At 31.8% G+C, this 27,327-nt stretch overlaps 1 protein-coding gene across 1 annotated transcript in view; it reads right to left on the minus strand.

Annotated features, from left to right (window-relative positions):
* Window positions 1-27,327, minus strand: part of rho-5 (rhomboid-5) — a 134,580-nt gene that overhangs the window by 41,297 nt on the left and 65,956 nt on the right. The gene's annotated exons all lie outside the window — the stretch shown is intronic.

A 27,327-nucleotide genomic window follows, 5' to 3' on the forward strand; every position in this document is an offset into this window, starting at 1 on the left:
AACAGTTATATTAATTTAAATATATTTTGTTGGTAACTTAATTTTTGAATATGTCACAAAATTACATTATTGTATTGTTTGGGCTCGGCACTAACTTCAAAGTGATCAGTTGGTAGTAGTTAAAGCAACAAGGTAGATAGATAAGTACGTTTAGTTGTTTTTGTTTATTTTTATTTAGTTTAGATTAATAATTTAGTATTACAACGATCATTATGTACATATTTTATTTTAAAATGTGTACATAATAATGTGTGTGTAAAATGGAAAAATAGGAGTAAAGAAAAAATGATTGAAAATACGCTACGTTTCAGGTCCCGGGGCGACCTAACCTAGGCGATTTGACAACTGTCAACCAAACTAGAACAGCAACAAAAAGTTGTTGTTGTTTAAAAATCAAGCTCAACGGCTTTTGCACTGAACGACTTCCGATCTTTCGTTATATCAATTCAGCAAAAACATTATGCACAAATATCTGATTATTTCAGATAAAAAAATATGTGAAAAGTTTGTACGTGTCTTTGAAATTCAAGAGTTTCATTCGATATCCCCCCTTCCCCTCAACAGTTCCTAAATTGGCTCCAATGAGACCATCTCGGAAGTGCACTCTTTCGGATAAAAAAGAAATTTGAAAATCGCTCCATACTTGACAGAGAAATTGGCGAACATACATTAAAAAGTTTACAGTTGAAAATAGAACCTGCTCGTTTTTTGAAGTCAGTTAAAAGGGCTGACTAAGTGAGATAAATTGTCATGAGTGCTAGCAAAACTTAAAAATAAAAATTATATTGAGTTATGTTGTTAAATAGAACATAAATCGCTATCATCCTGGGACTATATTCATGCTTTTCAGATCATTTTAATTCTAACCAGCAGGCTTAATGTCGAGGACAGTGGTTTTAAGCCAACAATAAGCAATAGTTCCAGCTCAGATAAACTTTATTTGGGTAAAAAGGCATCTCTACAATTTAAAAACTACGATGTTAGTAACATGACAACGTTTGGTCTTATGTATATATATCTTCACAAATCGTAAGGTATTCGAAAATGACTCTCAAATAGCTTGAAAGGGCATCTTTTATTTCTCCGTCGTCAGATCGAAATATTATAAAATATATGGACGAACAAGATATTAATATTAATGAAATTGTTAAATGAAAAAAAAATATTAAGATAAAGATAGTTCAATTGTTTTAATGAAAATTGCTCGGAACTATTAAAAATTTGAAACAACTACACCATAACCGTTGCAAGTCCGAATCTTTCCATTAAATTAAAAGGGAGCCGTCTTGTGGCGGCCATAATGTGTAGGTCGTGCCCGCGAAAGTTTGAAATTATCGGTTATAAAACGTTTTCAAAATTCGCCACACCTGGATACGTACAGTCATAATCGTAAATTTAAAGCGTAACGCGAGCTGCAATAAAAAATGATCACTTTTTAAAAACTTCCGCAATAATTTCGTCTTTTACTATCTGGTCCGCGTTTCCACTGGTCGTTATGGACGGAAACAAACATCTGCTTCTAATTAACAGAAGCGTAGTCGGGCTGGCGTCGCTTCTTCAAGTGGCCAATGTTCGCGATATATACTTAGATGTAGCACAAGTCATCGATAAGATATGGCATGTCGGTCTTGTTCATATTCTACAGTAACTACTACTGAAATAATACACTGCAATAACAAGGAAGACAAACAACAAACAAGGGGAAGCCTACTCTATAATATAAGAAGCTAAATCAGGTGTACCACAAGGAAGAGTATTGGAGCTAATTATTACCCTAGTCTACACATTCTTACTGTCGGAGACAATAGCGAAGAAGCCACTTCGAAATAATAAGGCAAGTGACAATATAAATAATCTGACCCAAACTAGGAAAATAAAAATTAAGCTCAGTTCACGTATATCACAAGCACCAATAACAATAAATAACACTATAATTCCATAGAGCAACAACGCTAAGTATATCGGAATGAATCTTGATGCAAAACTTCGAGGGAAGGAACATCTACTGGTTAATTGGAAGACACTGGTAAGAGTAACCACTATTTTCAGTACATCATAAATTGTTATTATACCAGCAAGTATTGAAACCTATATGGACATAAGGAATTCAATTATGGGAATATTCTGCGAAAACTAATATAATTGCAATACAAGTTTTCCAGAATAAAGTTCTAGTAAATATTGTAGGTACTATAAACTTATTATTTACACCGACACCTTCATATATCAACTGCCACTCAAGGAATTAAGATAATTGCAAGGAGATATTAGCACAGACTCCATTCTTATGTCAATATCGAAGCAATACAACTCTTGGATAATACTATAACAGGACATAGACTCAAAGGAATCGAATCATTTGATCCTGTGTAGTGTAGTGAGGTGCATTTAATAGAAAAACAGCAGTGTTAACACTTAAGCATTGGTACATTAGAGACTAAGATATGGACGATGTGTCCTCCTAAATACATATCTCTATTTAAGTTATTGTAAATATAAATTGTAGGTTAGTTGGCAACAACTAGTAACAATGTAGTAAATAAATTAAATAAAAATTAAAATCACTAATACTAAAGTTTTAAATCTAAACTAATAAACAAAAATTGACAAAAAATGATATAGCCGCTCTAATAAAACAACCAATGCACGTCATAAATGACTCCCAATATACTGAAAATTGTAGTTTACAGTTTTCTATAATTTTCAGCCTCATAAATCAACCTATAAAATTCGATTTGCGTTGGTACTGATGTACTATGTTCCCAAAGGTCTGCTGAATTCTTAAAACATGACCATAATTAGAGGTTATAAACTAGCAAATGTTGCACACCAAACATTTGATGCGGCAACATTGTGACGTGCAAAGAATTTGAAGTCGTGGTAGTATTGGACATAATCAATATTTATATACATAAATATATTATATAATTATATATAATTAGCATACAGTAAATATTTCGGTTCTGTACATTTATACAATATTGTTTTTCTACCTACTTTATGCTATTAGTTCTTGTTGAGCATTCATTCATAATCACCATTTTCAACTTGATCGCTAAACTAGGTTGAGTAAGATCTGGTAATTTTTATGTGATAACAATGATATTTATAAACATTTTTACTACTTTGTGTCATTGTAATATTTCAAAAACATATTAAAAATATAACGTATTCTTCATGTTTGTACTATAATCTTTATACTTAACTAATATAAGCAATTAGCACACTCATATCACTGAAAATGGGAATGTACTCAAGTGAAAAACATCTATTATATATTTCTTATAAATATGTAAATGAACATTATTCATATTATATTTAGATTTAATGATACAAGTTGTTTTATTTTCGTCCCTTGAAATTCTTTCGTTTTATTTTATTTCATTTATTAAACGAAATAAATAAAATATAAAAATATAAAAATATAAAATATAAAATGTAAAGTTTAAAATATATTTTATATTATAATATTACATATTTTTCATTAATATAATAGTAACCATTTAAATAGATAATTAACCTTATTGTCTTTAACCAAATTCCGACCTGACTAATGGACATACATAGGCTTAAGAACAATATATTTTACACAGGGGATCAGTTACTAAAGTAATATATATGTTGAACCACTAAGGATAATAAAAAATAATGGATAAATCAGGAAAAATATGAAAAGTTAGTGTAGCGTCAAACCCGATATATCTCAACAATTTCGCAGTTAAATAAAAATCGCGGGCAAATTTGATATACAAAGAGAACGGCGGTTTTGCCTCATGGTTTAATTAAAAATACCGCCCGTAAAACACATCAATCGATCCAGACGGAAAAGCTTTTGTTCCCTGTTCGGGACCCGACCTTTTTCCTAGCAAGAAGAGATCAGTGAACTTATCTGATTTGGACATGTCGGTGTTTCTTTCATCCGGGCCGTAATAAATGTTCTGGTAGAAAAGGGGAGTTAAAATTAATCGATAAAAAGTAGGACAAAGCCAAAAACAATTACTGTTCGGATTTACAAAAAAAGGGGAATAAATAAATATATCTTACACTATTAAACGAGCAATTCTTGTACGTATATGTAGTCCGTAATTAATTATCGATTTACAATGAACCCTTAATATCTATTTATTTAATATATTGGCTATTTGATTTTATACATTTTGCTCATCTCTGAGGCGATTTATGGATGTCATTCCAAAAGAACAGTTTCTGCTTTGAGCTAAACTATTCATCGAGCCTTAACCTACATCGAAATCGGCGCAGTGCTGCAAGCGGTAGCCCCATCGATGACAAAAGGTCGGCAGATGCGATAAAACTTGCCATTCAAGTGATTTAAACACTTTTTTGACTAGTTTTGCTACATGAGACGCGCTGTAAGATCAATAATGTTTTTCAGCATATTGTGGATGTTTTTCAATCTTGGAAGATTGATGTTCAAACTCGTTTGATGTTTGTTTCTCCATGGTTAACCAGTTCATAATATACGACACCAGCTTAGTCGCACCTGATACCATATAGTCTTGTGTCCAAAGCGAATCGCAGTTTTTCGCCATTGCCAAAAAGTGTCGTCATAAGTAAAGAAACAATAAAATTTAAAGGTTTATAAACAGTTTAAAATAAAGTACCGTCAGCTTGGCGACGCAGTGGTAAAGGCGATGGGACGGTCCTCCTACTGTTGTGATAGCCGCGGGTTCGAATCCTGCTGGGGCTTGGTCGTAAAATTGTGTTTGTGGTTGTTTAAAATTTGTGAATGTTCTAGGCTAGAGTATAAAATCCGACAAGGAAAATGATCCCAGTCACGCCAGTAACCAGGCTGGGTAAGACCGGATGTCTTCTGGGATGATTTCCAAAGTTGGTCACTCGCCAGTCGGTATGCTTAATGCTGAGGTCCGAGGTTCGGAGCCCACGTTAAACTTTAGGCCCAGTCCAGATAAACCCATAGTCGGTAAAAGGAGACTTTAAAATATATTAAAAAGAATAAAAAAATAGAATTTCTTAGTATTTAGAACTTTTAGTATTTATAAGTAAGTAATTTGTTGTTTAATCAATGATAAAAAAAATAGTTATTTGGTGAGCATATGAGTAGATAATTGTTAAGACATTTGACAATGACAGAGTTTTTTCTTCGAATAAATACACGTTTATTTTCGACACTTTTTTCCTTTGTGTCCTTGAATGTGTCAATGATTAATAAGTATATGTCTATGATTCTATCATAATAATGGCGGGATATTTATAGAGGTCAAGATGGCCTTATCATATGAGCGTATGCACTAGTGCATACCTATCGGCAACTAATCTAACATAAATGGATATGATCTATATACATATCCAACTTCATATACATTATAATTTCACTATGCACTTGGAACGATATGCTTATTTAATACCAATTTACATAATACATTAAAATATATACGATTCGCAAGTTTCGAAGAGTTACTGAAACCTATGGAAAAACTGCAGAGTGTATAACAATGTATGATACACATCATATATACAGTCTATAGCCGACCAAACTAGCGAGCGACGAGTAATAACTAGATTTGCATTATCTTGGAATTGTTTTAAATTTTCAATTACACATCCTGTCCTTGCTATCCATATTTCCGTGTTGTTTTGTCCATGTTGTTTAAAAGGATTTAAATTTAGACAAATGTATTATGTTAAATATTTATTTTGGAAAATCAAAATAGGATGGAATATATAAACTAGGATGCAAAGAAAGGATTACATTTGGTACTTGCAGTACTGATGAATATGCACGCCAATTCATGTCATTCTCAAGGTCGTGATGTTCTCATGAAAGTTATGTTCAACTTTGCTAACTTTCCAATGAAAACGTAAGATAGCGCCTGACAAAACTTAGTGTTGACTACTAAGGCCAGAGGTATAAATAACAACCATCGTATTAGTAGTTATTATGTACAAAATATCTTGATCAAAAATGTATCCTAATATTCATTAAACATTTTTAATTTTTAGTGAAACTTTTTAATGTCAGTCTAGCGACCTTGAGGCATGTCGAATTTTACATCGTGGAATAACGGTCAACAAGGTACCCAGAAATATAATCCCAGATGTTGAACAAGGGCGGGGTGCCAGCGACAACTAGAACACGATAACGAATAGCTGGCAACCCCGAGACGTTTATCTGGGATGTTATTGAAGGGTATTTCGATCATGCAGTAACCGACCATCGTTTGGGTTAGACGTGCCACCATCGACTGCCCAAGCCTCGTCTCCAGGTAACACCGCTGCCATCCGTTTTTCTATTTTGTACTTCCTACATTTTTTTATACTGCCAACAAATAACGGTCACATAATGTAAACTCCAGTGTTTTATTTCGTTTTATCTCCATTCACCGAGCCATATCAATTACCCTAAAACAGTTTTGATATATTCTTTTTACAGCTATCAGAAATACTAATAATACGTAAGATCTGAATAAAATCTGATCTGAATGAAAATCTGAATTTTGTCAGATACTGTTTTTAGTTAATATGTTAAACGTTAATAGCAGCTGTTCTTTGACTGGAAATTGGAAAATTAACTATTCTGAAAAATTTATATTCAATACTAGATAGTAAAACCTGATAAGTTTTCTTGGGCAATTTCCGATTCGAATAAACTCTGGTTCTAATTAATTAAAATGTCAGAAAAACGAACGATCGCTGCCTTCGAAGTGGAGAGGTCTTTGTGCTCTTCGAACACCAGTCAATTTTCTACGAGTGAAAATAGTTCTTTTTACGGATGAATTTCCCGATGCAGAATTTTGATGGTGATGTTAAGAATATATTTTATTTATAGTTTTTGCATGTATAGTTTTTAATACTATAAATATAATCAACTGTAAAGCTTTGAGAAGTTTCAGTAACATAATTTTGCAAGTATTACAGATCAATAGAAAAAACTGAAAATATTTTCACAATTATATGCATTTTTATATCTTATACTATGATATCCATCTTCATCTTTCCAAAATATTAATGGATGTTGCAAAGGATCGTAAGAACGATGATTGGCTTGTATCATTTACACCGTGTTATCTCTGGTGCTACACCGCTAACCATAACAATTGCAACTTCATTAACAGTTGGTATATTGTATTTTCCTACATGCTCTATATATGATTCTTTGTTTGATTTAATGATAATATACGTTTTGAAATCTATTGGAAACGGTTTTGAATAACTGGAACAATTAGTAATCATTTTGCAAACAGTCCTGAAAGTTGGCAAATTTCTGATTGATGTGATTATAGGCAGTATGTGTTTAACATTTTGGATCGGAATCAGGCATTGCGAGCAAAGAACTAGTTGGTCCTGGATCCTAAATATTAATTTAAAATTATGACCATCCTCATTCTGAACGACTTCTGTGACTCAAAATTACATAATTTGATTTTACGAATTTTAGGCAAAAACAATTTCGATTGAGATGCGGCTCCAGGATGCGATCCGGATGATTTACTTTTGTACTTAAATGCTTCACAATGTTTGCATCCTTTGTCCATGTCATCTAAGGCCATTTGTGCACGTGACAAATAGTTTATGTCGATGTCATATTCTAACGCAAGATGCACTTGTCAATGCATGACGTTCTTGCATGAGCTATTGATCCAATGCTCTGTGTGTGTCGGTGGCCCGATGACGTGCCTCTCGTGGTCTCAAACTATCAGCTTCGAAACGTTGTTTTGCTCACTGCTTTCATTTACACTTTTGTTTGCAACCTGGTCTCTTAAACTAATGTCATCCGTCAAGCGTTATTTTGTCGATCTATTTAACCGGCGGTTACGGACTATTTCTGTATTACTTGTGCCACAACCATAATTCTGGTTTGTCCTCGAAGACGTGGTATTTTGGTTTTAAATATTCACAACAAATAATTATAAGTAACTCTAAGTTAAAATTAACAGAAATGTAACTGTATTTTTACTAATATAATTAAAAACACACCAGTCTATTGTTGAATCCACAAAAACACACACAAAAAACCTTGATTAATCGTTCGGAAGATAAAACATCATTATTGAGTACAGAAAATAGTGAGATTTAAATAAAAATACAATTATTTATCTAGTTCCTAATTAGTAGGAATGCAAAGTTCGAATTGACGTTTATAGATTTAGTTTAGATTCGAAAACAAAATATAAAACAAACCGCCACAACTAATGAGGTTATTACAAGATTTTTTATTTGTTCACACTCAACTCGTCTTAGTGGTCAACAAAGTATATTCTGAGCACCCGTTATGCTCGAATAATTTTATTGTAAGGAATAGTAAAGTTTTAAAACTGAATTATATAGAATACACGATGATCTTTTCCGTAAGATAATTATTACTTTTTGTCTCTAAAGCCTTCCAAAAATTTGATTAAAATGTAATAATTTCTTCCCTCTCTTTCCCTCATTCAAAGCGTTCACTTGACTAAGTCATATTCAGCATTTTTATTTAACTACTGCAGTATATTTTTCAATAATTACGTCATGATGACTCTCTTAGTGGTAGCGCTTCAACAATTGCAAACGGAGACTTTAATGTTCAATTTGGCCAGTAATCGTCAATATAGATTTTTGGTTTCATACATCGTGGCGAGATATTGCAAGTATTATTGTTTTCACTACAATATAATAAACACAAACATCATTTGAAGTCGTCTGAACATCAGACATCTGGGATATAACCAGAAATAACTATTTCTTCTTTTAAATTACATCCATTTTAACAATATCATGGCAATTAATACAGATATACTACTATCTTCTAATCTATTTTTAAAATTTTTCCCTGAGTTAGTTCAAAACAATTATTTACCAGCAATAAATATTTATTAACACATATTTATTTTTACTCTTGCTTAAGACAAACATTCAAGATTATCTAGCTTTCTTATAGAAATGTCTGTTGCTAGCTGGTTAATTTAACATAGTACCGAACTATAAAAGGTAACCTTTCAAACATTAATTTTGAAAATAATGGAATGTTAATAATTATTTCTGTAAATACCATCGAATATACGTGAGTAATAACAAATAATATCATGAAAACCTCGAACGTAACTTTTTGAACTGAGCAAAAGACGTTTTACATTGCCGTCTGTTATTTGAATTCAATAAGTCATTAAGCAAGAACCTTCGTACATATCAAAAGTCCTGACATCAACAACAATAACGACAAAACGAACAAAATAAATTGTTTCGTATGACGTGAGAACAATTACCGTTCTATTTTGGCGGTTATACAATTTTTGTTTTCTCTTTCAACACAACCTTTAATAAACAATAAAGAAAAGAACGGCTGACATGTCTAGATAAAGTAATGGGATAGTGGTTTCGGTCTAGTGGAAGGGTCGAATATTGGAAAGCAACAAAGGCCCTAAATCGATAAGTAATCTTTTTAATTTTTTCTTCGTATATATTTTTTTCCAGGAATTTTTTATAGTTTTTATTGAACGCAGCATTTGTCTCAAAAATTGTTTCGTTACAAATGATCTATTAATACAAATTTACAAATTCAGGTCAACTTTTGGATCCGTACAGATGAGAAGGATTCATGTCGTTATTTGACACCGTGAAAATGTATGCTTTTAATTTTCTGTGCCAACATTATGGAGAGAATAGAATTTGTTTATGTATACCCCTATATAACCTTCTATATACCCCTTCATTCTTCAGAGACCTGTATAAAGGCTCATAGCATAAATTTCATGCAGTTTGCAACATCTAGAACTTCTATCTATTAATAACTATCAAATGTGACTGTCAATCACTAACTGTGCCATCACTAACAGACGGCTTAAAAGAAGTCTTTAGACGAAATGAAAGATTAATAATAGAGGATTTCTTTTTTAAAATGCGAATGATGCTTTCAGCATTTTAGAAATGACGTGGCATTTTTGTTTTCGCAACAAATGATGTCAAGCCAGGAATGAGACTCTTGGTTCTTCAGGAAGATAGTATGTGTCACTCTCATGACATGAGAAGCTTCCATAGTATTGGATCCTTCTTGCACGATATTAAGGCTGATATGGATGGATCTAAGAGCAATGATTATTTGGGCACAGTATTTACATCAGAGTTATTAAAAAATCATTTCAAGCTTCCCTCTCAATCGGGCATATTGATCCCTGAACTGCTAAACCTATATAAAAAATCTAAATATCGTACGGAATATACAACAAAATTTTACAGTCATTGCATCGCTTGTCTCTCATATAATTAATATGGGGTAATTGTAACTTTGTGCATTAAGAGATAAAAAGAATGTTGCAAAGAATATAAATAACTATAAAATAGCTTCAATTTTAATTCCTTATTTGTTGGTTAGTTACTAGTTCTGTAGAAGAACAAGACACAAGACAAAGTAGAAGGCAGTTTAAAGATGAGCTACTTGCAAGGGCCAGATTGCAAATTTACATACAATACAAAAAATAACAGCTCGAAATCAGTACACCTACTCGTTGGCAAAATTACAGCTACTGATTTATTTTCTTTTAGTCAGTCTCGTGTGTTTACTGTTTTTTAGTATATGTTTTAGGTGAGAAATATGGATAAAATATGAACATTATAAGAATATATAAGTGAAGTAAGGAAAGTATGTAGAGATTTTGTTATAATGTTCAGTGGTGTAGTAATTTAAAGATATTAATAGTTTGTTGATTACTGAAACTTAATGGAAATTAGATTTAATTAAATGCAATTTAAAAAAAGTGACTTAGTTCTAGGAATAGTTTGCATATATTTTAATATGTCCTAATATACAAACATGTATTCTTGTAATTAATATGATATATCAAACATATTTTTGATCTTATGCTGAAAATATTGTCAAACAAAATTTTAGTACCATAACATATTATTTTTAAATTACTTTCTTCCCTTACTATGAGAGAAACATAACAAACTTAATAAACCGTGGTCGAATTTCCACCAAAAGGCGATCACAGTTGATGTTAATTAACTGCAGTTTAGCACCAGTACAAAAATAAACAAGTATTATCTGAGAATTTCATTAGCCAATTATCTTTTTAACGAGCTCTATATGGCGTACAGAGAACACTCTCTTAAGAAAGAAATCATTCGCTCGAAATTAAAAGAAAAATAAATTATTTCACATGTTATGTGAAGAATTATCGTTTCATTTCGACGAATCTATATATTTTATTTTCCTCTTTTAGGAAAACCGTCTAATAAACAATAAATAATAGGCCAACTGACATGTCCAGATAAGAAAACTTCATTGATCCTGTTTCAATGGGAAAGCGACCGGTCTGAGCGAACAAACGATTCTCCGTTTGAAAGACATTCGGTAGGGTTTTTAATTAAATCAGAAAGCGAAAGGGAATTCTCAGCGTTTGTCACTCGAGAATATCGATCTACCTTTCGGCACGATAAAAGGTTAAACGCTGCAAAACAAACATCGCTGATTTTAGAGGTAAATTTACGCAATAGGGAAGCTTTTAAATCGATCTTATAAAGCAAGTATAGTCCAATAAAACAGCCAATGTATGTCATAGATGACGTCGAATGTACTGCCAAACTCAAGGGAGCAGATTTTTTCTTTTCATTTTACTAATTAGCATTACTCTAGTTAGAAAGAGACAGAATGTTGTCTGATGCATCGAGGAATGCAACCGAATCAATCTTTAAAATTTAATTTGTGTTGGCATTGGCCGCCACTTATTGTCTGCAAATACTGTCAGTGTCATATCTGCAAAATTACTAAAAAACAATGAGTAGATTTTTCGATAGAAACGATTATAATTTAATATAATTATTTTAGAGAAAAATATTAGTCTGGAAAGTGTCCATTGAAAACGTAAGGATATGGAGCTCATTCCTTCATACACTGTTAGGAAACACAGGATTTAAATGGTGTAAAGATACAGGAAGAAAATAAACTGTAATTAAAGCATGTGAAATAACGTTTGGAAGAAAGGGTGTTGGTATACAAGAAGAAGCTCGGCGAATTTATTTTGCAACCTATATCTTCCAAGAAAAATACAGAATTTATATTCTACCTTAAAGATGGGAAAATGGTGGTTAGTGTAGCGATAAAAACCCAATTATTTGATTTATAAAATGAACAATTTCACTTTAATACAATTTTTTTTAAAAGTAAGACATATTTTGAAAGCAATAATTATTAATATAAAAATAATTAAATTAGTAATAATATATCATATAAAATGATATTAACATCACTAGATATGTTACTGTCTACTATGGCCGTAATAAAAGCAGTTATACAAATCATAAGCTAATACTAATAATATAATTAATATAATAACAATGAATAATTAAAATCAAATATTATCATAATTTTGGAATACATTTTTAACAAAGAGTTATCAATTTAATGCATTTTACAAAAATTGTACTCGCTCGAATTTTAATCCATAGTGGCGAGTACGTGTGATGATTTTGACGAAAATAGTGTCTGATGATTAAAAAATATAAGAAAATAATTTAAGGTCCACCAGATCTGCTAGTAAAAAACAATAATCTATTTAGGAGGTTACATTCATTTGTCTATCGATTAACTAAACAAGAAACTACCTTCGAGGGCTGTTTTATTAATTACCCCATTAAGGATTTCCTAGCAGTCTTGATCCATTAAGGAAAATATCGTTTTTAGATAATTTGATGATATATTATAATGTATCAGTGTTACAACATTTGTTGTGTTTATTATTGCCAGAACAACGTTTGTAAGGGATAAATAAAAAAATATTATAGAAAGATTATACATTTAAATCTGACAATGTAAGGATAGTGACACAGAGGAATTTTAATGAATCACTGGCAGATTTTTTTTGTAATGAACATAGAGCTGAACATCTGCAACTAAATTAATAGATTCATTCAGTCAAGAGTCAAGAGTTGTTTAGAGTCAAAAAAGAATGAATAGATTTACAAGTAAAATTACGAATAAATAATTAAAACAAGAGAATTCAAAATGATATCAAAGTCAGACTGAAAAACCTAGGGAAGGTAACCCTATGGAGTCATCATGAAGTAGATAGAGGAGATCCTGAACTACTGGAAAGGTTATTATTATTATTAAGCTAATACTAATAATGTAATTAATATAATGAATGAATGAAATAACAATGAATAATTAAAATCAAATATTATCATAATTTTGGAATACATTTTTAACAAAGAGTTATCAATTTAATGCATTTTACAAATAACTAATTTTTTTATCATAATTCATTCAACTATGAACTCGCTCGAATTTTAATCCATAATGGCGAGTATGTGTGATGATTTTGACGAAAATAGTGTCTGATGATTGAAAAATATTAGAAAATTATTTAAGGTCCACCAGATCTGCTAGTAGAAAACAATAATTTTCATCCATAGTGACGAGTATGGATGATGATTTTGACGAAAATAGTGTCTGATGATTAAAAAATATAAGAAAATAATTTAAGGTCCACCAGATCTGCTAGTAAAAAACAATAATCTATTTAGGAGGTTACATTCATTTGTCTATCGATTAACTAAACAAGAAACTACCTTCGAGGGCTGTTTTATTAATTACCCCATTAAGGATTTCCTAGCAGTCTTGATCCATTAAGGAAAATATCGTTTTTAGATAATTTTATGATAATGTATCAGTGTTACAACATTTGTTGTGTTTATTATTGCCAGAACAACGTTTGTAATGGATAAATAAAAAATATATATTATAGAAAGATTATACATTTAAATCTGATAATGTAAGGAAAGTGACACAGAGGAATTTTAATGAATCACTGGCAGATTTTTTTTAATGAACATAGAGCTGAACATCTGCAACTAAATTAATAGATTCATTCAGTCAAGAGTCAAGAGTTGTTTAGAGTCAAAAAAGAAGGAATAGATTTACAAGTAAAATTGCGAATAAATAATTAAAACAGGGGAATTCAAAATGATATCAAAGTCAGACTGAAAAACCTAGGGAAGGTAACCCTATGGAGTCATCATGAAGTGGATAGAGGAGATCCTGAACTACTGGAAAGGTTATTATTATTATTAAGCTAATACTAATAATGTAATTAATATAATGAATGAATGAAATAACAATGAATAATTAAAATCAAATATTATTATAATTTTGGAATACATTTTTAACAAAGAGTTATCGATTTAATGGATTTTACAAATAACTAATTTTTTTATCATAATTCATCCAACTATGATATGCCAATTCTATGCGCTTGAATGTTAATACATAGTGACATGTATGTGTGATGATTTTGACGAAAATAGTGTCAGATGATTAAAAAATATAAGAAAATAATTTAAGATCCTCCAGATCTGCTAGTAGAAAACAATAATCTATTCAGGAGGTTACATTCATTTGTCTATCGATTAACTAAACAAGAAACTACCTTCGAGGGCTGTTTTATTAATTACCCCATTAAGGATTTCCTAGCAGTCTTGATCCATTAAGGAAAATATCGTTTTTAGATAATTTTATGATAATGTATCAGTGTTACAACATTTGTTGTGTTTATTATTGCCAGAACAACGTTTGTAATGGATAAATAAAAAATATATATTATAGAAAGATTATACATTTAAATCTGATAATGTAAGGAAAGTGACACAGAAGAATATTAAGGAATCACTGGCAGATTTTTTTTGTAATGAAAATAGAGATGAACATCTGCAACTAACTTAATCGATTCATTCAGTCAAGAGTCAAGAGTTGTTTAGAGTCAAAAAAGAAGGAATAGATTTACAAGTAAAATTGCGAATAAATAATTAAAACAGGGGAATTCAAAATGATATCAAAGTCAGACTGAAAAACCTAGGGAAGGTAACCCTATGGAGTCATCATGAAGTAGATAGAGGAGATCCTGAACTACTGGAAAGGTTATTATTATTATTAAGCTAATACTAATAATGTAATTAATATAATGAATGAATGAAATAACAATGAATAATTAAAATCAAATATTATTATAATTTTGGAATACATTTTTAACAAAGAGTTATCGATTTAATGGATTTTACAAATAACTAATTTTTTTATCATAATTCATCCAACTATGATATGCCAATTCTATGCGCTTGAATGTTAATACATAGTGACATGTATGTGTGATGATTTTGACGAAAATAGTGTCAGATGATTAAAAAATATAAGAAAATAATTTAAGATCCTCCAGATCTGCTAGTAGAAAACAATAATCTATTCAGGAGGTTACATTCATTTGTCTATCGATTAACTAAACAAGAAATTATCTTCGAGGGCTGTTTTATTAATTACCCCATTAAGGATTTCCTAGCAGACTTGATCCATTAAGGAAAATATCGTTTTTTGATAATTTGATGATATATTATAATGTTTCAGTGTTACAACATTTGTTGTGTTTATTATTGCCAGAACAACGTTTGTAAGGGATAAATAAAAAAATATTATAGAAAGATTATACATTTAAATCTGACAATGTAAGGATAGTGATACAGAGGAATTTTAATGAATCACTGGCAGATTTTTTTTAATGAACATAGAGCTGAACATCTGCAACGAAATTAATAGATTCATTCAGTCAAGAGTCAAGAGTTGTTTAGAGTCAAAAAAGAATGAATAGATTTACAAGTAAAATTACGAATAAATAATTAAAACAAGAGAATTCAAAATGATATCAAAGTCAGACTGAAAAACCTAGGGAAGGTAACCCTATGGAGTCATCATGAAGTAGATAGAGGAGATCCTGAACTACTGGAAAGGTTATTATTATTATTAAGCTAATACTAATAATGTAATTAATATAATGAATGAATGAAATAACAATGAATAATTAAAATCAAATATTATTATAATTTTGGAATACATTTTTAACAAAGAGTTATCGATTTAATGGATTTTACAAATAACTAATTTTTTTATCATAATTCATCCAACTATGATATGCCAATTCTATGCGCTTGAATGTTAATACATAGTGACATGTATGTGTGATGATTTTGACGAAAATAGTGTCAGATGATTAAAAAATATAAGAAAATAATTTAAGATCCTCCAGATCTGCTAGTAGAAAACAATAATCTATTCAGGAGGTTACATTCATTTGTCTATCGATTAACTAAACAAGAAATTATCTTCGAGGGCTGTTTTATTAATTACCCCATTAAGGATTTCCTAGCAGACTTGATCCATTAAGGAAAATATCGTTTTTTGATAATTTGATGATATATTATAATGTTTCAGTGTTACAACATTTGTTGTGTTTATTATTGCCAGAACAACGTTTGTAAGGGATAAATAAAAAAATATTATAGAAAGATTATACATTTAAATCTGACAATGTAAGGATAGTGACACAGAAGACTTTTAATGAATCACTGGCAGATTTTTTTAAGGAAAATAGAGCTGAACATCTGCAACTAAATTAATAGATTCATTCAGTCAAGAGTCAAGAGTTGTTTAGAGTCAAAAAAGAAGGAATAGATTTACAAGTAAAATTACGAATAAATAATTAAAACAAGAGAATTCAAAATGATATCAAAGTCAGACTGAAGAACCTAGGGAAGATAACTCTATGGAGTCATCATGAAGTAGATAGAGATCTTGAACTACATGGAAAGGTTATTGACTATTCAAATGATAAAATGGTAAGAAAAGGATATTCTTATTGTGTTTTGAAGATCGAATTACCTTCGTACATAATAAACTTTGGGGAAATAGTGATTAGTAGTAAGTATTATTAGAAATTATCACTAGTTTGTTACCAACTTATCATGTATACACTTGGATGTAGAATGATAGAAGTGAAGGTTTTGATACAAACTTTTTAAACAGTTCTAATTAAGTAGATTCTATTCGAGATATCTTTCCCATTCAACCACTTTCTCTCGCTTTATTAATATTATAACAGCCATTGCCCTTTGTAGTTGAGAATCTGATATAAAAATTAACTGACTTCTTTATAAAGATGAACATTAATCGTCAGATTATTTTACGACCTCAGCAATATAAAAGGCATTCCCCCTTCATCCTTTCTTTCGGTTATTAAAGATAAAAGGAATTTTACAGAATTAGAGAAGAGAAATGCCTTGCGTGCAAATACGAGTGTATAAAATCGCATCCCAACTTCATGAAAATCTTATTTTCCTTTCAATTTAGAAGATAAAATATTTAGTAATGGTAATTTTCAACTTCAATAATTATAATTATTCCAAACATTTACTCCATCTTTATTCATAAATAAATTGTTTCATAATTAAGTATATGCATTAATATTAATTAATAGAAACGAAATATTAACATAATATCACTAAAATTAAGTACTGGAGTAATTTATTTTAACTACTATTAGAAACATTACTCTTTTCACGATTAATTAAAGATATAATATTTTACTCCATAGCACTATACCTTATACAATTTTACTTAATTAAATTAATACATGGTTAATTACTAGAAATTCCTTTTTCTATTATTATAGACTATTTTCTTTATTATTGTTCTAAAATAAAGTTAATTTTTTCAATATTTTGGTCATTTTCTTACAATATTATTGTCTTACGTTAATAATATTAGAACTTAACTAATATATATGGATATGAAGATATATTTTTCTGATATACTTATTATATTGTCTTCATAAAAATAATATTGTAAAATAATTAAATATTTTTAACAATAAAACAATGATTAAATTATTACTAAGTAAAATTATATTTAACATTATTGCAGTTTTTTATTTAGCAGATGTATATTTCAATGTTTTAATGTGCTTTAAGTTTAGTTACTAATTATTTGACTTACTTATGTTATTTTATGTTATTATAATTCTTTTCTTAAATTTCATTTTGTTCAAGTAAATCTTCAAATTGTTTTATATATTAATTAAAAGCTACTTATGGTATGTACTGTATCTTTCTTAGCCTTAGAAATTTTTTCTTAGCTTTAGAATTATAGAAAATAATTAGTTAATAAACTAGTTATCAACCAGATATTGGCCCTTTTGATTTAAATGTGATATCTTACAGTTTGGTGTGATAACTAGAGTAGACGATATCTATACAATAATCCTCTCTAGATATCTCCTGAAATGAACACAATCTTTTGAAAACGTTGCCTGTTAACTACATGAAAATTAACTACATCACGTCTCGTGCTAATATTATTTAGTCATTGCTAATTTCCAAGTATTTTATGTTATTTTGACCTCAGATATAACTAATTTTGTATCGTGATTTTGTTTTGATTCTTTATTTTCTATATCCAGTCTAAATCCATTAGAAGGTCAACAGCTACAAATTAAACAGATGGTGCCAGTGCTTCATAAATCTGTGACAGCACAAAAATTAAACGAAGAGTGCTGAGTTTATGCTATGCCGGATGATGATTAACATAATCGACTAAATATAGATACAGTAGTGTTTTTAATGGCAATAAAGGAAGGGATCAAGAAAATTGGAATTTATTTCATATTATGAAATGATAAAACATAAATATTATTTAAACGGTTGAGGTTTGTTTCATTTCTTAAAATAATATTTGGGAGAATTTGTGGGGAATCAGCCAATGTTTTTGCGGAATTAGCAGAAATTGACTTGAATGATTGGGTAATTTTATAAATTGATATTAGCAACCCTGTTCGTAATTTTAGTTTAAAGCATGGTCACATGTCTTATTGAATACTTGCGAAAAATTGTTTTCATTTGCTCGTACCAAAGTATCCAGTGCATAACATAACTTTCTTTTATTACAACCACTAGCGACCCGCCCCGGCTTCGCACGGGTGCAATGCTGATACTAAATTAAATACACTACAGAAAAAATATGAACGTTGTATATAAAAACATAGCGGCCCGCTCCGACTTTGCACGGGCATAAAATATATTTGCCTATGTCACTCAATGAAAACATGATTAAAATCGGTCCAGTATTTTTGGTTCATTCATTACTGCCCTTGGCCTGCACGCATTAAATTTGGAGTAAAACAATTCCTCTTCCCTTATACTTACTATGAAGATTTCCTGCTATCTTCGGAATATCTAAATTCATACAATTTTTATTACATTACACATTTTTAAACGCAAATTTTAAATTTGTAATATCTCCGAAAATATTTGTTTAATTTACATGCTGTAAGGAATCATATTGATCTATATTAATTGCACACTGTATTTAAGGTACTTAATTCGATAAGGATTAATGCCGTATTGCTTAAAATAGCTTCGTAAATAAGCCATTTTCTCACGTAAAAAGTAAACAATAAAAATGGTTAATGTGGGTTATCCCTAAAAGATAAACATATACCATCGCGGACTTTTTTGTAGACCTTTTTATGGTGTACAATACTGTAGTACATTAATTTGATCTAACTCGTAGGGTTAGGCAGCGTTTTTGCTAATTGCTAAATAAGACTAAAAAAATAGGTTAATTTACGACATCACGTTAGAAACCTCTAAAATTAGCAATGTTGCCTTAGTATATTATGCATGTATTATACATATAAACCTTCCTCTTGAATCACTCTATCTATTGAAAAAAACCGCATCAAAATCCGTTGCGTAGTTTTAAAGATTTAAGCGCACATAGGGATATAGGGACAGAAAAGGCGACTTTGTTTTATACTATGTAGTGATGTTTAAATTCTAAATGGTTATATCAAGTCGTTGTTTGGCTTCAACATTATTAGTTCCTGTTGCGACTTAATTATATTTATCTCTAATTTATTAGACCATTTGACCAGAAAATATCTTATTGTGGCCATAACCATAAAACTCCAAAAGGTCGAAGATTGTGGAATATCCGAACATTGCTTGGAGCAAAACTCAAATTCTAAGATAAGATACGATTTTAAGATCTCGCACCTCACGTGTTCCATTTGAGTAAAAAAGCCTAGCGGATAGTTTTCCCCGCCCCGATAATTTGAACGAACCGGGATGCAGGAAAGAGTTTCATGAAACAACCTTCTCAGCTATCACCAAGAACCAGAGGGAGTAGCTCCCACTATAAAAAAACGGCCCATCAACAGTGAACAACAAGATTTATCGAGAATATTTATTGAGAACAAAGACAAGAGTAAGAGTCAGAAATAGCCAAGTAGAAGTCGAGAATCAAGAAAAGTCAGAATAGGCAAGAGAGTCAAGATTTACCTTGAAGATTTAATAAAAACAGAAAGTTAGAAAAAAAAGATTTAGTGAGAATAAGATTTAACAAGAACAGAGAGTTGGTAGTAAAGAAACAAGATTAGAGAGTGATAATAAGATTTGGTCAGAACGGAGAGTGAAATTTATAATTGAAGAAGAGTGAAAAGGTCGAAGAGTGAGAATGAAGAACAGCCATGAGAGTCAAGAGTTAGTCAGAACAAGGAAGAATCAAGATTAGTCGAGCGAGAGAATTAAGATCAGAACAGTAGAATTCTTATATGTTGTATGTATAACCATCTGTTGGGTCCGATGACGGATGACGATTAGTAAGCCATTTCCATTCAATTCATAATTCTTTTCACAATTACTTAGCAATTTTGTATTGTTTTGTTTTATATTTTAATAAATTGTATTTTATTTACAACATTGTTTTCTCTCCTTAACAGGTCAGCAGTCCCTACCAAAGGTTTGCTAAAATAACATACAACATTTTTTAATTAGCTGTTTTGAAAATAAACATAAATTCATGTAAAATCGTGTTAATTCATGTATTTAATTAAATTAGAGTTGATAATAATTAGATATAATATAAAGGCGACCTGAACGACAAAAACGATAACAAAATGTTCATCAAAGTTTAGACCATCGAGTTAAATTTAATTAAACGACACCAACAAAAATATCTCATTAAAATAGCATTCTTTCGTCCTATCAATTAACTAAACAAGAAACTATCCTTAGAAAGCCTTTTATTAATGAGACCATCAGCCGTTGCCGGCAAACGACGTAATCCATTCAGGGAAATCTCTCATTTTTCCGGTCGCTTTATTTTTAGACGACCCCGATGGATTGTCGTCGACGCTACCGCCGACGCCGCCACCATTCCATCGAAAATTAAGTCATCGTCCCCGATTTCGAGCTGTAATATCGATGACTATTCGTTATGGCGAGCGTAGCTGGTCAACCGGAAGCCGGAAGTGGAAACTTTATCGACTGGAGCTCGTTCCTTCGTCGCTCGGAAATAGAGTAACGTTGGAACTGTGCATTTTTTAGAAGATTCGGGTTCATTTACCAAATGATCCTTGATATTTATTGGTACCATTAATAAGTTAATGCGCTGTGGTCTTAATGGGTTGCAAAATACAGTTCATATTTTTATAACGACATATTCTTCGGAGTTTCATTAAGTTGGTTAATAGTATATCCAACGCGTATTCACTAATGCGCTTCAATATAGTAGTGTATATATAGCAGCAGTAGTGTTACATTATACATTCACTGGCTACGCACAGCACTGTAAGCTGAGGGATTTCTATCTCTTGTGATTCTGGGTGAGGTATGTGAAAATAGACGTCGGGATGACTTCTATCTGTATTTATCCCCAGTGTCACTTTTTATCACCGTTCAACCAGTCTCTCGTCTTCCGTTAAATAAAATAGTTTTGTTCTCTAAACTCCTCCACATTATATGTGAAATTGGCGCAGTCGATAGGATTCCGGGGAGATCATAAGGCTGTTCCCTTTTGAATTCATTGAATTAGTTGGAATTAAATTTATTATCAAGAAAAAAAAGCTAGGTTAACGTTGGTTCCGCAGTTATTTGATGCGTTTCCTTGCAAGTGGAATTCGGGCAAAAGTATCGCAGCTGAAGCTGTAAGATCACAAAAGGTCAAGAATTTTCCTAGAATACCTCTAACCATCAACTATTCCAAGTAAGAAATATTCTAATTCAAGGTGTAAGGCGACAAAAGGACTGAAGTTGTTCTGAATTAACGTAGTCTACTGGAAACTTGAACCTGAACTGCGGGGGGAACGACCACCGAAAGCGGATTGTATTACCTTAGCCGTGGCTTATTGGAATCTGGACTAATCAAAACTTGGAAAACCACTCCATTGAGGAACACTGGAAATATGGACACAAAGAGTGCCATTTCGAGGATATTAAAAGGCAAAATGCTGGGCGAAGATATAGGCAATACTCAAAACATAATTTTATTATAGTTTTTAAAATGTTCACATTTCTTTGAAAAATGCTCTATACGAAACGTTCCATGGATGCAACTTGTAAATCTATGTAATCGAAAGGTAATATTCTTTGCAAGCCAGATATCTCCATTTGAAGTGAAGTTTTTGAATTACCACATTGGTTTTAGGTGCTTACTTGTAATATATATTTCTATATATTCATGAATTTATCTAAAAATATTATTTAAATTCAATAAGCAGGCATATTTAAAAATATTTGATAGTCTAAGTTTGGTCCACTTGTTGCTAACGCTTCCTATGATGATCATAAATCTTTTGGATGGGGTGTGAAGCTTCTTTGAAATGAGAACACATTCTGATAAAATATTTGTAGACAAAATGACAAAAATAAATAAATAATAGGAATACTATTCAGTAAAAAAGCAAAAAAGCAATACAAAGCTGGAAATTAAAAAATGATGTCTAATACTATTCTATTGGAACAAGTCTAACACTACTGGAAGAACTATATGTATAGTTTATGTATATTTATTTCGCAAGTTCATTTGGTTTTTAAATTTGCATTATAAACACCACCGAATCGATCCGTGGTTACTGTTGGTTCTTGGTGGAAGCATATCTAGCGTGTGGCCTGTGGTTTTCTACTTTCTATGTATTGCACGTTCATCATAGCTGGAGCTGGAGAAGTGAGTGCATTAGCAACAGTACTGTTCAATTATATATTTATTTATTTGAGAATTTAGCTTAAATCTTGCGAGGCCTACGAATCTTAGTGGCAGCAGATGTCGTGCGTTACTTCCATTAATCTCATAGCACGCCATTATTGTTAGTTTTAAGACATAAGCTGGTACGTTGTGTCTTACTTTCTCTTCGTACCGTGTGCACATGTCATACTTCATCCAAACACAGTTTACCATTATTAATTATTGCTATTGTCGTTGTTATTTAATACGTCGTTTGTTGGCTATATGTTGTAATTATAGTTTATTTATAATCTGAAGTACATATAAACGCCACCAAATGTGGTTCTTGTCGTCTCTTGGTGATAGTGTACCTAGCCTGTTTCCCTCTGGCTTTTTCCCTTGTACGCGTTCACCATAGTCGGAGTTAGGATAAGTAAGTACACAATCCCGACAGAGTTATTTATTTATTTACGAGTATATATTTGCTTATTTATACAATGGAGATTTTAGCTAGAGTACTACTAACCCTAAAGATAGGATATCGTGCGTCTGCTTCCTTTGACCTCATTGCACGACCATTATTGTTAGTGGGTAGGGTATAAACTGGTACATAATTCGTTATGTTTCCTTCGTAGCGTGGAAGCTACGTTCTCAGCCACCTCACGTATTTTTATTCTCTGATCATCCAATATCATTTTATGGATTTTGTCGACGATATCTGGCGTGACAACCTGAACGTTCGGCAACAGTTGTGTTGGCGTAACCAGAAGGGAAGTTAACACATCTTAACTTTTGAAAATGATGGTGCAGACTTCCCATAGTATTTAGCAAACTTTTCCTGGATTTCGGTAACGTTTTTTTGATAAACAAATAAAGCTTAATCAACATAGTAAAATAACTTTTTTCTTTTTTGTTAAAATTCGAGAGGTCGTCTGCTGTCAATGGCTATCAAGCGCAAACTAAACGCAGCTTGAAAATCTTATTCTATTAACAGATGGCAATTTAAAAAGTCGCAAATTATCAAAATTCTAATTCCACTAGTTAGCCGACATAGTGACATAGAAGGATTTCTGTGCCTTCCCTCATACAATATTCGAATAATTCCTCGTGGAAAACCCCGACCCGTTCGAAGAACTATCACGGTAGTCGGCGTGGGCTATCGATCCGTCCCGATTACTAATCGACTACCAGTCACACGACAGTATCGGAAGGCATTTAACCGGATCACGTAATATTAGAGCGAAATTGTATGCAAATGAATCGAAATAGCGATTTAATTAGCGTGCCCGGACCGCGAGCGCCACCTATCCACTGCCGTACGTATTAATAATAACGTGCTCGTAAATCCGACCGTCGCCTATTTGCATCGAGTACATGGGCAAATAAATCTTGGCCCTTTTAATGGCCGTCCCCGCTTACCGAACTGAAACTTAATAACTGAATTATTGCAAATTTTGAACTTTGCTATAGGTGCGGCGGCGGCGCCCATTCCCCTCGGTATCCCCTCGCCTTGATCGGGTTTGATTCGAGCCAACGGTAACGGGTCTTCGGGTCGAATTGGTGGGCTTTTCGATCATAATTTCTCCCGGTCAATAGCCACCATAGAAAGGAATCCCGAACATACGGGATGGGGATTATCGTAATCGTATGGTGGTATTGGTTGGGAAACGAGACGTAACGGAAAATGTACCTACACACCGACAACACAAATTTTAATTACACAAGTCTGCACCAAAAAGCGGATTATATGCATTTTGCATGATAATAACATGGACAAAATTCTAGGACGTCAGGATTTTTGATGGATGCATTTAAGCTCTAGCACAAATACATACAATCAAATCTTCTTCTTTTCTTCAATTTATTCATAGATTTATCAAAAAAAGGATCGTTTTTTATGCTTCCATTCTTGTAGGTTCATCCGTAAAACCCACATATATAAAATATGAAGACCAAGGTTGGTAGGTAAGCTAGGGACAAGTGCTGTTTAACAGATCAAGTGAAGAGTCCCCGGCCTACCATAATAAAACACATTTTTTTGGCAAAATTAATATTTTTTATTCAACATAATTCCCTTCAAGGGTGATACACTGATTATAGCGACCCTACAACTTTTCGATACCAATTTTGTTGTACGATTTGTCCTTTGCTTCAAAATAGGCATCAGTTTCGACGATCAACTCTTCATTCGAAGAAATTTTCTTCCCAGCGAGCATTCTTTTGTGATCTGAGAACAGGAAATAGTCGAGGGGGGTGGGGGTGGGGGTTAATATGGAGAATACTGTGGATGAGGAAGCAATTCGAAGCCCAATTCATGGATATTTGACACGGTGTCTTCTTGAGGCAGCATTTTCTTTTTCTTCAAATGCGGCCGTTTTTCGCCGATTTCGTCCTTCAAACGGACCAATAACGCTGTATAATAGTCGCTGTTTATGGTCCTTCTTTTTCAATAAACCAAGTGTACTGGCTGATCGTAAATCGAAATTATCATTAGATAGCAAGGTTTTGCTGTAAAGTCAATACTTAGGCCAATTTGGACCTAAGGTATTGAACTGTGGGGTGCAAATTTAACATAGATATCCTCCAGAGGTTTCAGAATAAAGTATTGCGAGTCATCGTCGATGCCCCATATTATGTGCCCAACAAACTGATTCAGCGCGATATCCCCATAGAACCCATAATGAGTGTGATTCGGAGTGTTAAGTTACTATGAAAGCCTATTAGTGCATCCCAATGCACTTGTCAAACAGTTAAATGTGCGAGATGGCAGTGAAGTGCGTAGGCTCAAGCGAAAACTACAATACAAACCAATTAATAGACTCATAGAATAGATTCTAGAATATGTTAGAATAGTCTTTAGAATAAGTTAGGATAGACTTGAAAATAAGTTAGAGTAGCATCTAGAATAAGATTTATATTATAAATTGTACAGAAGATCACTTACTGAAGTGATCTACATGTCAGGATGGTTATATTTTATGACGAAAATCATACGGGCAGATTGTTGACGTTCTAGGATTCATTGTCATTCATTCAAGCAGGGAATTCTTGCCCAGTAAAATAAATCGTTTTGATCAATAGACCTTGTCGCATGTCGAGTTTTACATTTTGTAACAGTGGCCTACACTATATCCAAAAATATTATGCTGGTAATAAATAACGATCACATAATTTAATCATCACAGTTCCATTTCTACCTCCATTCAACACAGACATACATACATACACATACATAACATAGACACACACACACAGCTGTCATTTATATGATTTTGGTATTCCTTAGGAAGAGGAAGATACCTCAGGGAAAAAAAAGAATTGTTACGAAAAGGGTCCTCTACGGCTAATAGACTGGATTAGACGACTAGAAAGATCTTGAGCATTCAATATACCCAGTAAATATGGACACTTTCTAATGTACAATAAATGAAACACTAAAAATGGTAAAATGTCACTCGTGATATTAAATCAACGATCGAGAGATAATAACTAATTTCTGGTCGTGATATATATTGCCTCATTCAATCTAGAACGACCAAACCATACCAAAAACAAAATCAATATGAAACCGTAACACAACGTAGAATATTAATTAACCTAAATGTCATTATTAATAGAAAACAGTATGTTAACCGACTAGAAACCTATCAGTGGAAATAATCCGTATAGTTAGATGAATAAACCAGATATGAAAGGCATGCAAACAGTGATATATTGTCTGGATGTCTATATACACACATATATATGTGTGCGTTCCCGGGGGTTATATAGCTTGACATATATTGATTTTGGCCCTCGAATACAATCTTCATTTATCAGAAGTTTACTTTAATAATATAACAAGGATCGCGTACGTAACCCCAAATTTAGTATTTCGATTTGGAGTCTCCTTTGGCAGTATACATTAAAAATCATCGTGGTCCGGAGATTCGGCTACTTTTGGAACTATTTGTATATTAGTCGGCCCAATCAATATTATGGGTATATTTTATTTTAGAAAAATAATATATTTAATAAGACTTTCTGTCATTAACTTTTATTTTGTTTTGAAAAAAAATAATAAAAACATTTTTTTAGTATTTAGTACAATATATAGTCTTGCCCTTAGATTTGGTAACATTGCATGGTATGGCAAGCCAAGCGTTTCTCAAAAAAATTGGCGACGTACCATATTGCTTTGCTTAAACGTTGGGCATTTATTTGTTTAACTATTAATGCGTTTGATATGCCATTTTTAAAGTAATATTGTGATGTTCATTTTTAATTAAAAAGAAGGACACTTAGTTTAGCATTTTAGCGTTTTAACAGGATTACAAATATGGAGAGTCAAAGGTAGGTTTAATTCCAGTTGTTACAAATATGATAAATTAATTAAATGACTTAAATTTTGCAGTGAAAGTAAATTAATATGTCAAGTTTGTAATATGACATACTTAGTAGCAAGATAAAGAAAGATTTCACCATGAGCCTGCTGTACAACTAAAGCCGATAACAAGAAGGATCATCTGCCTTCTCTGTATCTCCAATTTAATGATTTCAGTATCCATATATAT

The sequence above is a fragment of the Rhynchophorus ferrugineus genome, unplaced genomic scaffold (genome assembly GCF_030347505.1).
Source record: "Rhynchophorus ferrugineus isolate W39M unplaced genomic scaffold, kcgeb_rfMv2 rfM1, whole genome shotgun sequence".
Classification (NCBI taxonomy): domain Eukaryota; kingdom Metazoa; phylum Arthropoda; class Insecta; order Coleoptera; family Curculionidae; genus Rhynchophorus; species Rhynchophorus ferrugineus.